Source organism: Lonchura striata, chromosome 2, assembly GCF_050655825.1.
Source record: "Lonchura striata isolate lonStrDom1 chromosome 2, ASM5065582v1, whole genome shotgun sequence".
NCBI lineage: Eukaryota > Metazoa > Chordata > Aves > Passeriformes > Estrildidae > Lonchura > Lonchura striata.
In genome coordinates, this window is record NC_140704.1 from 107,935,303 (window position 1) to 107,948,836 (window position 13,534).

Below are 13,534 nucleotides of genomic sequence, written 5' to 3' on the forward strand. Positions count from 1 at the left end.
GGAGAACAAGGGCTGTTTCATTGTCCCTGCTTTATACTGATTTTTTTTCCCATGGCCAGAGTAGTTCCTAATTATTGGATAATTTAATTCAAGGCAGTTTTAGTGCGAGCCCATCACAGAGTGGCCTCAGTGGTACCCAGGAGAAACTGTCTGTTGTGTAAGAGAAGGAATTGAACAATGCTTTCTCCATTAATGGACCAGAACAACCTAGGCTGCTCAAACTTCCTGAGCAAACATCTCCTGAGTATTAACATTTCCTATTTATCTGCTAATGGATAAATTAAGTTATGCAGAAACATGAATATCACAGAATCCCACAGCACCCTGTGGTACAGACATTTTTTCCTGCAATGTGTCATTTGCATACTTCATCCTCCTGCTTTTAACCAGGTCTTATGGGAAGAAGAAATAAAAATACATTATGCCTTTTTTTAGTATAATTAATATACATGTTAAAAAAAATTAGCAGATGTTCATAAAAGAAAATGAAATAACTTTGACAGATTTTCCACTTCTGAATTCTCTGGCCCTAGTAAAAGAAGGCTGACTACATGGCGGATGTTTTCTAAGTGCTGAGTGTGATATTAACATGAGCTTTATCAGTAGCTGATGTTCTTGCTGTGTGTCATTCATACTTGGCTATAAGTATCACAAAAATCTGATTCTTTATCATTCTGAGTCAAATATACTGATTTTTTCATTGATAAACATAATTCTGAAACAAAATTCTACTATAAAGCTATCAGTTTTATTAGGGCTCAGAAGATTTCATTTAACATGTGATAAAGCTGTACAGCAACTTTGAAGAATGTGTTTGTTTACTTTTTCTACATTTAATACCTTGGTAAGTGATACCAAGCATAGATGAGAGCTCAAATAAAATAAAAGCAATCTATATTTATTCTTGCAGATCCTTTTCCATTTCCTGCCAGTTTGTTACTTAGATGTCCTAGTTTTGGTGCAACAGAATCTGTTTTGTTCTTTGTAGCTGGTACAGTACTATGGTTTTGGATTTAGTATGAGAATAATGTTCATAGCACACTGTTTTTAAGTACTGCTGACACTGCTAGTCTAGGGCTTTTGAGTACCTCATGCTTTGCTAGTGAGGAGTTGCACACAAACCTGGGAGGGAGCACAGCCAGGACACTTGATCCAACCTAGAAAAGGGATATTCCATGCCACAGAATGTTGTGCCCAGTATTTAAACTGGGGCGAGTTGGCCAGAAGCCACTCACTGTGGTTCAGGGATGTGATTAACATTAGTCAGTGGGTGGTGAGCAATTGTATTGTGCATCACATATTTCCCTTGGGTTCAGTTACTCTCTCTCCTCCTTCTTATCATTACAATTCTCATTATTGCTGTTTCTGGTATTAGTATAATATTATATTTGTATAATTGTATCATTATTGGTAAATTATTATTGCTATTGTTGTTGTTATTGTTATTCAGATTATATTTTGTTTAATAATTTTCTTCTTATCTAACCCCTGAGGTTTCAATTTTGTTTTAAACTCTCCTCCCTGCCTGGGGGTGTGATATAGGGGAGTGAGCAAGTGACTGTGTGGTACTGAGTGGCCAGGCAGGGTGAAACCACAACACTCAACTTCCTTTCAAAATCCCACTGGGAGTGAGTAACACTGCAGGTTCCACAGAGCAGCTCCTGTGAGTTGGAAGGGCTTACTCTTCTGAGCTGAGTTTCAGCTGAATGTGTCCCTGAACACTAATGATTCCAACTTTAAGAAAGTTTTCTTTTATGGCTGACTATACAGCATTATATAATCTGCATTAGATTGGTTTTAGTCTTCTCACTGCTGCTGTATTCAGCGTGCATTATTCTCACCACAGAAGAGCACTCCTGTCTTCATTTTCTTTGCCAGTCTTTCCAGCTTGGTGGTTCCAATTTTGGTTACAGTTTATGCCTCATTTAACCTGGCCATCCTGAATATCATCCAGTAAGCAATAATTCATATTTTAGGATATTTTCTTCCTTGATAACTGTGTCACTCTTTGCTAGATAAAATTGTCTCTTAGTTTTAGATTCAGTCTTTGACTTGCTTCTGTGTAAGATCTGGAAACTTGTGAGGAGGAAATGTAGCTCCTTTCCTTCCTGTCATAAATCTGTGGTACTCTATACCACTACAGTAGTGGATCTTTTCTTTTAAGTACAAAACTTTGCCTGTTTTTTGTCTACAAACTTTTAACTAAAGTTAAAGGAGAGGAGGCATAGGGAGGAGGCGTGACTGTGGGTGTTGGGGGAAGGAAGGAAAAGGATTTGAAGGAAGTCATGGATAATATGTGCTGAGGGTGTTTTAGCAGCATGCAGGTATTTCTAGAAAGACATTATCTCTGCCAGCATTTGGTGATCTGAAGGTAAGAATAGCTACATGGTGGCTTCAACAGGGAAGGACCAATGCATGAACTTTATCTTCAGAGCTAGTTGATGTTCTTCAAGCAGTGTCTAGCATCTGAGCCAAGGAGGGATTTTTGCAGCTCATGTCAAAGGAAATCTGTTCTACGACTCTATTTTATGAGAAGCATTAGTTTGTAATAATATTAATCATCATTTTGGCAACTGCTTGGGGGTAATTCTATCAGCTTGCTTGTTTTGCAAAGACCAGCTCAGCAAAGTAATAAATAAAATGGATGATGTTTTGCTATAGGCTAGCAGAATAATAGGTAGGTGCCTCTGTGAATTCTTTTCATATTGACAGTGCCTCATTTCCAGTCCTGTGCAAATAATGAGAAAAAATTAGTAATGGTGGACATTTTTCATAAAGGAAAAGAGCTTGTAAATGTATTAGAGAACCACAGGCACTTGTATTCCTGCCATGGCAAGGCCCCTACTTTGTTGCCCAGTCACACCCTGCTGTTAATTTTCTTTTTTGAAGACACCTTTACTTTTATGGAGTTTTGAAAACATGGGGGAAATTTCTCTGCAATGACAAGGTTGTTACAGTGAGGACAGCGTAGTATCTCTTAACTGCTAAACAAAAAATTCAGTTTGGATGAAGACCATGAACTCCGAGTGATCTACTTGAATATTCTTTCATTCTCTAAGATAGCAAAATAAGTAATTTTTAACATTTCCTTAAGGGAAATTATTTACTGTTTTAAAAATGTCACAAACTATCTTCTTATTTGCAGCAGGTTTTCAACTCTTCTGATGTAAAAGTAGTGCCACTGCAGTAGGTTAATGATGTTCTACATCTCTTAAACTTCTCAAGTTTCCTTAACACCTTCAGACACTGTGTATTTGTGTTGTACATGCATGCAGATATTCCTCTGCCTGATGGGGAGTGCACACTAATTTATCTTAAGTGGTTTTTTTTTTAAGAATTCAGTAAACAACACCAAACCAAAGAAACTCTGTATTGACCTATACACAGGTTGGTAGCTGGACTGCCAATCAGTAGAGCTTAACACCATATCCTAAATAGAGACTAATGTGAAAAAATTAATAAAGTAATAGGCTGCCTTATCATTTATTTGTAACTAGAATTTGCTCCTTACAGATATATCCCAGCAAGAACTTATGTTTCCAGGTTTTAACAGATAAAAAGGAAGCTACATAAAATGCAAATAATACCAGAAAACTCAAATGTATCACTTGATCTATGTTAATGTTCCACATGTGAATAAAATAAGTGAATAGTAAAGGGATAAAATTTACCCTGTTCCTAGTGCAATGATGTTAACCATATGTAATATTCCCTCTAAAATGAAATACACTCCATAGAGTGTTTCACTGGAATAAGATTTACTAGTCTTATTTTGGTTTTATAATCCATATTTCTTAAATGTCTTTGTAATTTAATAGATGTTGTCATTTAAGAAGAGAGAAGCCTGTACAACTAATTAAAGCAATATATACAGCAAAGCTAATGGAAGCAAAAACCAAACAAATAATGTGGACATCAAAACTCAGATAGCCAGCTGCACACCTCTCTCCTCACTATCCAGACAGTAAGTCTTTGTATGCAAGCATTCATCCACAGAATCACAGATCACAGAGAGGTGATCTGGAAGGGATGTGTGTGGCTTCACGCTTGCCCGTGTACTCAAATGTGCAGCAGAGCTAGTGAGGCTGGAGACTGTTCTGCTGCAGCTGTCAGCAGCAAATTTCTGGTGCACAAAGGAATTGTGGCTTTTTTTCTGAGAGATGAAGCAGTGCTGTTGTCCCTTGGTAATATAGACTGTGTCCCTGGAATACAGGCTGATGGCATCAGGGAAATACAAGGAATAAGAGCTGGCCATATGTACATAGAACTGACAAGAACAGTTCTAGTGGGACCAGCATGACAGACACTTGAGAAATGTGCGACTTGATAACACAACTTACCCATGTTTCATCCATTAACATGGACTTATTTAGATGACCCATTTTAAAATCAAGAATCTCACATGTTATGTAAATGTTCTATTAGATTTCAAGAACCTGTTGGAAAGGTTCCCAATTCTGCCTTTCTCTATCTGGATTGCCAGTGCCTTGACAAATCCAAACAATGTTGTATGTTTTCAGCATGGCCTGCCAGAAAAGCCAACAAACCCAGGACAGAAGAAAGTATGTTGATTTCATCCTGCTTATAGGATATGACAGCACACTGAGGCATGGACTTAACATTCACTGAGCTTGAAAAAGAGGATAGGCTTGGTCATGGTTCCCCTTTTATTAGCAGACCTTCATAGAGTGGGAGACTGGACTGGGTAATTAATATGATCGTCTGCCTCTGTTGTTAAATTCCATGTAGATACCCTTCTCTTCAGCTAAATGACTATATTCAGTAATTTCTTCCCCTTGGAGACTATCCTTGGAGTTCAGAGAAGAGGAAAGATCAAAGGATCTTCAGTGTGCAAAGTCACTGTGATGGAGGGGAACTAACTAGATAAGACAAGCCTAGATGGTCCTAGCAGGCAATTGAGGTCCTGTGCTGCAGAAGATGACTGAGGAAGTGCATAGACAACCAGAAAAATAGGACTGAATCTTGTCTGGTTTATACATACTGTATACCATACATATGTATGTTTTATACATACATACAACAGAAAAATAGACTGTATCTTGGCTGGTTTATACATAGCACTAACTAGAGGTTACAAGATGAGCTAAAACCTTAAAGGTTTGCATGACATGGTTGCACAAATGCAAGCTGAGACTGGTCTGTCAGACTGGCTGGTTTCTAGAGAAAATGGTATTCTCCTTTAGTAATTTAGCAGGGCTTGAAGGCCCTTCCTTCAAGCTATCATGTATTTTCATTTCATGATAGTTTGAAAGAAGGGCCTGGATGACTACACCTGTGTATTTTATATGCTGAGACATTTTATAACATTCTGAAAGGAATTCAGGCATGAAGTGGTTTGGATCTGGTTAATTTTAGGGGTTTTTTAAGTCTTAAAAATCAAAATATATGTGTAGGTATAAGAAACCAGTGAATTAAGATAATGTAGAGAATAAAGGAGCTCTTATTTTAACCAAAGATGATGTTTAAACAATTTTTTTGTTACAATCTTTGAATATAAAGTGAGCATAGACTAATACAAATTACAAAGTTGATATGTTGTGACTTAGGGGAGGGAAAAATCTTTCAACTGTACATATTTTTATTATGTTTATAAATATGTATGCATAGAATTAGAGCCTCAGAACTTTTAAATTAAGTGTTCTTAAAGTCTCCTGTTTAGCAGGCTGGTTAAGAATTACAAAGTTGAACACTGGGGAATTGTGAGGAGTTTCATAAGAATATGGTTATATAGAGCTATACATAGGCCAAAATTTAAATCTAAGCAGCATGAAATATGTACAATTTAGCTGAATATTAGTGCTCAAATGGTCACTTAATTATTGTGTACAGAGACATCCTGGCTCTAAATATCCTATCTAAAAATGCAACCAGTATTTAAAATGGATTGTTGAAGGACACTTGTAATTATTAAAAAATCTGGTGTACAACAGTTAATATTTATCTTACTGATGTTTCTCATTCATAAATTTCCTTCTAAAGGAAAAAGTTTTTCTGTACAGTTTCAGATTTTTAAGTTAGGGGAATGTAAATGTTATAGGGTCTCTTTCTTCCTTCATCAGGAAACTAAAACAAACAGCACACCTATTTCCCATTACACTCTTTGATTTCTTTCACCCCAAAAGGAAACTTGTGCTCCACAGCATAAGGACTTTCTGTAGAAGCATTGAGAAAGGCCTTAAGTTTCAGGTACTAGGTAAGTCAGTAGCATTCCCAGTGACCATAAAGATGAAGTCTTTTGAAATGGGTTACATAACTTGCTGCAAGTGCAGAGATGGCTTGGCATACATCTTTAATGGTTTCACCTGTGGTGATGCTTGAGGGCAACCTCCAAGCATTAATGCTGAACTCTAATTAGTGTAGACAAGATCACAGCACTGGATTTCAAGGGAATGCAATATAACCTGCAGACAAATTATCAGTGAAGTAACATGACGAGTTATGACAGTATGTTCAAATAATTTACAAAAAAAATAATAATAAAAAAAATCCATCAACTCCAACATTTTCTAATATATTGAGTATCAAAACATTTTGTGCCCAGTAGGTATCTAGACTTCTGGATAAGTATAGAGAGGCACTGCAGCTGGAGGGTTTATGGTAATTCTATAAGCAGCAAAGTGTCTCTGCAAAGGAGAGATAAACAGCTAGTAATCCTCATAATTCCCCACTGATAGCCTATCCATCTCTGCTATAAATTAGAAAGCCCAGAGATTAGGAAGGCTAGGCAGGGTGTAGCTCACAGCATTAATCACAGTATTAGGACAGCAGTGTGCTTGATTTCTCTGTCCAAAGCAATGGTATTTCTCTCTAGGTTAAAATGACATAACGTAGTTTGGAATACATACTGTTCAAGCTGCCTACTCGATGCAGAGATGGTTTTCCAGAAGACATTGTTAAACACTTCTTTAAACTAAGGTATTGACTGCAGAATTGACTGGGGAGAAGTGCAGTACTTTTTGCCATGAGGGTTGTAGCCGAGATTTCATAATCTCTTCAAGTTTCCAAATTCAGATTTATTTTTAAAATTTTTGTTCAGCATTATTCAGATGGATCAGGGTCAGTTTGTCCTTATACCTCTTGGTTCCAAGAGGATATTTTGCAAATGCTTCTGTTCTTTTGGAATCTGCAAGTAGCCATTTGTGTATGTACAAATTCCTATTTCAACATAAAATATGAATTGGCACCTTTAAAAATCAGAGGTTAGATATCAGTTCTCACAAGCACATGCAGAGCTAAATATAATTAATATGAAGTTTTGTTGATAACATTTATTGAGCTGGTAGTCAGATGGAGAATGAAGAACTGTGGCTTGGCCTCCATAATAGTGCAGCATTTATTCCAAATCCTATACAACTTTTGGTTTAAAGTACCAAAAATGGGCATTTTAGTTGGCCCCTTTTTATTAGATGATACATCAGGTGCTATATTTTATGTGTTTAGATCTCCACTCCCTCATTTCAAAGTCTTTTTGACTACATTGACAACGATTGTACTCTCGAAAGGTAATTGATGCATTTATTATTGTCACTTGAGTTTTTTGGAATGCCTAGTTCAATAAACTGTTGCTTGAGGGACCATTTTTGAGAAACAGTAAGTCTTCTCCAAAACTGAAAATGCATCAACAAACTTTTTATCCTTACATGCACAGTAGCAATGTACAGGACTTTTGGGGCATGTTTGATCTTCTTGCTTTGGAGTGTTGATAGGGTTTCTGGTTTTGCAGTCATGAGAAAGGCTAATTGGAAATCTCTGGAGAAAGGGACTTCCTAACTACAATATGAAAAATCTCTGGTCAACAAAGGGAGTAAAACACTAATAAATGTTCATAGGGGAAAAAAAACCCCAACCTCTGAAAGGGATATAATTTTTTGGAAAAAGGAAGATTTTGTTTCAAATGTTAGAGATATTGTGAAAGTATATAAATTGACATAAGACTGGTAAAATCTAATAGACTACAGGAACAGATGTTGTCAAAAAAAGTATAATTTTATCAATAGCATTCAGTAATTTAGACTCAGCAGATTCCATACCAAAGTTGAAGATTCATGTAATTGCAAATAAATATCTGCAAAGATGACCGCATAGCAGAAGACAGTCTCAGAGACACGTTCTTTTAAAAATCTCAAACCAAACATTTAGAGGAAATATAGCCTACAGGGTAAATATAAAGTTTGTAACAGAGTTCTGTGGAAGATAAAGCTAAACATCGACCCACAAAAAGCAAAATCTTCCAGCAAAAGGTAAGACATGTAGGTAAGACATCAGAGGAAAGAAGTTTTGTGAGACAGATCAAAAATGAAATGTTAGCACTGGGTGAGAGCAGAGGAATACATCTTCAACAGCTTACAGAATGTCTTTATTCCTTTATGAAGCTAATTTCTGAAATATATTCACAAAACTTTGAATGTCAGCATTTTAGTGATAGTGGTCTGATCTACCCTTGCCCCCCAGGGAGAAGTTTCAGAAAAGGAATGGAGATTTTCAGGCAGCTCTTTTAATAATGTTAATTGGAGTAATCTACAGCGTATCAGCCACCATTGTTTGTGTGTGTGAAATACAACCAGCAGATTTTCTGGTGGGGAGGTGAATAGGGGCTCTTGTATTTATCGCTATGGTTCAGCCTAAACAAAGAGGGCCACTCTAACAACCAAAGGCTGGTGTTGAGACCTTGAGCTGTTTGAAAAACTGGCAGAAGCTGTTAGGTAACAATCAAAATTCTGTAACTACTTTTAGAAAGGGTTGAGCTTTAATTTTAATTATTTTCTATCTTGCCTAGGGAAAAATTGTGTTCCTGATAGTAGAGTAAGTGGAAGAGAAATCACCATCTTCTTGACTTCAGTGAAACTTAACAAGCCTGGGAATACACTGGAGAGCTGTTAAGATCCCTTTTTCCCTTCCAAGGATTTTTTAGAAAAACAAAATAAACCCAAGCACTAATTAGCATCACTAATGGCCATTTCAATGTGCATAAGTAAACATGATATTTAGACCATGGATCTGAGGCATAGGAATTATATTCCAGTTGTATTTTTATGTCTGTAATACTGGAGTGTGTGTGTAAATTCCAAGGTGTTCAGCATTGCACAGTCAAAGCAATGATGCCACTGATTGCCTGGTGTCCTCAGTTCTGAGTATTTTGTCAAATTAAATCAGAAGTCTTGTTCAGGCTACTGATGACCTATGAAAGTTTTGAATTATTCCATTTGCTCTACTTTTTTAACACATGGGAATTATTAAATTACAAAGAGGGTGGGAATTTTGGGGAGACTATTTGGTGGTTTTAACCATTAAATAGTTCTTTAGTTTTCACTGTTAACTCTGCATTTTCCCAAACTCATCATAAAATAAAGAGTGCTATTTTCTACTCTTTATCTGTGCACTTATGTCTCATTGACTAGACAGAACAGAGTGTTCTGAACAAGACAAGATGATTAGGAAAATGTGTTTTCATGTAGCTGAAAAGAGTATTATAATGATCAACAGAGGGCACAGTAAGCTTAGAGAAGCAAGAGTATGGTGTCTCATACCTTTTTCAGACCTGCTTTTACTAACCTCTCTGAAGTTATTTTGGGGAGTTCAAGTCATTTATTAGTCTTGGTAACCTCCATGCTTGCTTTTGATTTATTTCTGATCCCTAGATTTGGGGCACCTTATAGCAGCCTGGCAGTGATGGATATATGCATTATTTTTTTGTTCATGACAGCTCACTTTCAAGTTATAGGTGCCTCCTTAAGGCACTAGTTGGCAAGGTTGAGGAATCTTTGTCTTGCTATTCTCTATCAAAAAAAAAAAAATCAACCCTGAGTATGTGAAGCTAAATCTATTCTCTCTTTTGATTAAGAAAGAAAGAGGAAAAGGAGAGACTTACTGAAGAAATTCTCTAGAATAGAGTTACAAACTCTGGCTCAGCACATGCTTACACTGTCATGACTGGAAACAGAGTTGAAATATGACTTCTCTGTGCAATTTGGTGCCTGAGCTTACAAGCCCTATGAAGATAGCCAGGCTGTTCCCAGAGACTGCAACCACTCCATATATCTTTCTGGCTGTGTGGATTTGTAGCTGAGTTCACTTCTAGTTATAAATATGAGCTTTATTTTCTGATAACAGTAGTTAAGTTTAAAGGGATCAATTTTCTGGTGAGCTTTGAATATGGTGACGATATCCAAATGTTGATACCTTCCAGTCTTGTAAACCTAAGAATGGAAATTCTGTTAGTATGTCGTGGTTTAGGAATGATATTCCCCAATTTAATATTCCCACTGAAAGTCTCCAAACCACGTGCTTATTAATAACTCCCTCTTTTCCCTGCACCTCCTACCACACCAAGCTGGAGAGTGGAACTGGAGGCACAAAAGATGAAGACCATGGGTTGAGATAAGAACAATTTACTGGAAACAGCAATGAGATAAAAAATAGTAACAGCAACAAAACTAATGACAGTATTAGTATAAGAAAAAAAGACAAACAATTCACGTGTGATTCCCCACAACACTCCATGGAAGCCCCCGAAAATACCTGACCACTCCCTCCTCAATGCCTTGCCATCCCTTCCTCTATCCCTGGAAAATTATGTGAAGTGTTGCAGAATAATCTCCAAACCCTAATCATGCTGCCTCCTGCTGCAAAAATTAATGTTGTCCAGGTCAGACCCAGGACAGAGTAGAAATGAAAATACAAATTTTTTATAAACTTTAAATATGATAAATTTTGTGCGACTTTTAATTTAACTCTTTGCAAATACAGCTGGAGAACAGAAAATTGACATTTACAACAATCTAGAATACTATACCAAGTACTTATCTATATTATTGGAATGAATGTTCAGTGCAGTCTGTCTGAGACATTTTGTTGTAACATAGCTACCATCAAGAGAGAAGAGCAAGCGTGACTAGGTAAGCGGTCAATAGTTGTATAAATAAATTGAGCATGTCAAAATCTGCAAACATTCCTTCATGCACATTGGCAAAGGTTATGCTACTTCTGTGGGGGTATGATAGCGCCTGGCAAGGCCTGCAAAACACCTGTGAAAAGGAATTATGTGTATTCCTGAGGAGACTGCACTAAATCTGGTGCTTAAAGTCATTAAAAGAGTGAAAATTTCTCTCTAATAAATCTTCTTACTGAATACTTGCCAACAGCTCTGTGCATATAGTTTTCCAGGAGAACTCAGCCCAACAGCATAGATCACATCTGGCTCTTCATTCACATTCGTTATCAATGCTGGTTTTAAAAGTGTTTCCAGTAACACTGTAGATATTGTTCAGGTTAACAACTGGCAGTGTAAAACTTCTCTGTGTTGAGCTGCTCACTTTGTTGCTGTGTTCCATCTGAAAGTTCTCACGTCTGGCCTGTGAAGACACCTACTGTGACTGGATAATTTCTGTGCATAATTTTGGGACTCATTCTCAGAAGCAGTGTGTTTTTAAGTTACTGTCAGGTGCTTTATTAGAAGAATCCTTTTCAGAAGGGTGAGGTATCATTGCTGTGCTTCATGAAGTGTGTTAGATTTACTCATCCTCTCCAAGTGTGTTTTCAGCATGCTTATTTTTTTCCAACACTTTCTTAAGCAGTTATCATTCCTGTAATTCCCTTCAGCCTACTTTATGTTGACTAAATTTTGCCTACTATTCTGAAAACAAAAGAGTATTTTGTCAGGCATCCCATAACCCTTCTTGAGGGACAGAATGACTCGGCCTTGCAGAAAGGAAGCCAGCACACCCAGTTTGCATTTTGGACAACTCAGACACCCAATTTATCCCTCTATAGCCCAAATATGAAAAATCAGGAAAATTGAGATATATACACACTGATTTCTCATCCAGAGTGGGAAAGCAATGATTTACATTGAAATTATAAATGTCTTCATTAAATTCATGACAACTGTTTGCCATACTGAATTTTGCACAATAAAATTATTTTTTCCAGGTTCTGAAAAACTTTTCATATAGTTGAAAGTATTCTAATGCAGAGAAAGTAAAAAAAAAAAAAAAAAAAAAAAAAAAAGAAGGGAAATAAGTATTTAAATAATACTTGATAGTATATTTATTTAATTTTAGGAATGTTGAACACCTTAAGACTGGTTTTACCTGGGATTTCATTGTGACATTATAAGATTAGGATGTGGGGAATCTTTGTCTTTGCTTCCCAGAAAAGCATCATGTTCTTTTTCATTAAGACCTTTATTCAGAGGTGGGAAATTGATGCTATTGCATTGTCTACTATTTTGTAGGTACTAAATTCCTTCCAAATAGACCATCTTTAAGTAGTAAGCCTTAGAAAAAGGCAAAATATACTACATTGTGGTCTGAAATTAGGATAACATGCCAAAGAGAAGGGGTAATTTGGGTTATAAATATTCTATTTTAGCCCTGTATATTCTGAATCATGGTTGTAGTTCAGCTCAGAAAGACTAATTTTTTAGTCTCTAGGACTATGCAAATGTCAGCCAGTGCTGAATTCTCAAGATGCAGTGTTGCTCAGGATTTCAGATGGGTATTTACTGGGGAAGTTGGCAAAGTGTGCCTGAGAATCCAGAAACAGGATCTGCTTTTAGTTGCAAGGCTTGCTTCAGTCAGTGTCATAGGAGATAGCATTGCACCTCAGGCAAGAAATGTGACTGTTTAATGTTTGAGACAGATCTCATGCTTAAGCCCAGAAACTGAAGGATAACTGTTGTTTGTTTTTATTTTAGCAGGGAAAAAGCAATAACCCCAACTGGCAGTCCAAAAATAACCAGATTGGAGGGTGAAAGGAAAAAGAAGGAAAAGGGAAGACTAAAATGGAGAGGTAAACTGTTATTGTGTAGCCACAATTCCCTTGCAAGGGGGAGCAGGGAGGCAGCATTTTATCAGGAGTATGTGGGAATGCAGTGGTATATGGTGACTGCAAAGGAGGAGCAGAGACATCACTGCTACACCATACCATTTGAAATGAAGAGATTTGAGGGAGACAGAGGGGAGCATCTCCAGTTCTCATCTGGAGATGTTAGTACTTTGTGGTCTGTTGTTTAATAAAGTTCCTTAAATACCTCCTGAATATTGGACTGTTTCTAGTAATTCACTGTAATATTATCTCTCCCCATTTCTATGGTGACTTCTGGTCTCACATCAATAGTTTTAGTCTGGGTCGTTCAAACATTCCTGATTCTTTGCAATTAAGTTGTGCTGGAGCGGATTCATTTTTGTGATTTCTTTTCCTTGATCATCAGATGAATGAAGGGTGTTGTGCATGCTGCAGGATTGTGGCATGTTTAGGCTGTGATATGTGATATTTTGCATCTTCTTTGTATTTGTGGAAATGAAAAACCTGAGCCAAAATGGAAGGAAAGTTATGAGTCCTGAAATGGATATTCTCCTTTTCTGATTCAGAAGTGAGCTGTGATATGATATAATTTGAGGACTGGAAAGGAAAGGGGAGGATGGGAGGAAAGTAGAAAATACGAGACTCAAAAGTGCTTAGAACACAGTTGCAACATCTATTGCTTTTTTTCCTCATGAAAATAAATTTAAAT

At 36.9% G+C, this 13,534-nt stretch overlaps 1 protein-coding gene across 13 annotated transcripts in view; it reads left to right on the forward strand.

The window, feature by feature from the left end:
• DLGAP1 (DLG associated protein 1) overlaps positions 1-13,534 on the forward strand; it is a 405,586-nt gene that overhangs the window by 92,300 nt on the left and 299,752 nt on the right. For 2 of the 13 annotated variants that reach the window (XM_021525224.3, XM_077784162.2), the window contains one exon: positions 12,716-12,810. The exons of 9 other annotated variants lie outside the window; for them this stretch is intronic. The gene's annotated coding sequence lies outside the window, so the exon portion shown is untranslated. The remainder of the gene's footprint in view (positions 1-12,715; positions 12,811-13,534) is intronic. 2 more of the 13 variants (XM_085573759.1, XM_077784169.2) reach the window with 1 other exon arrangement.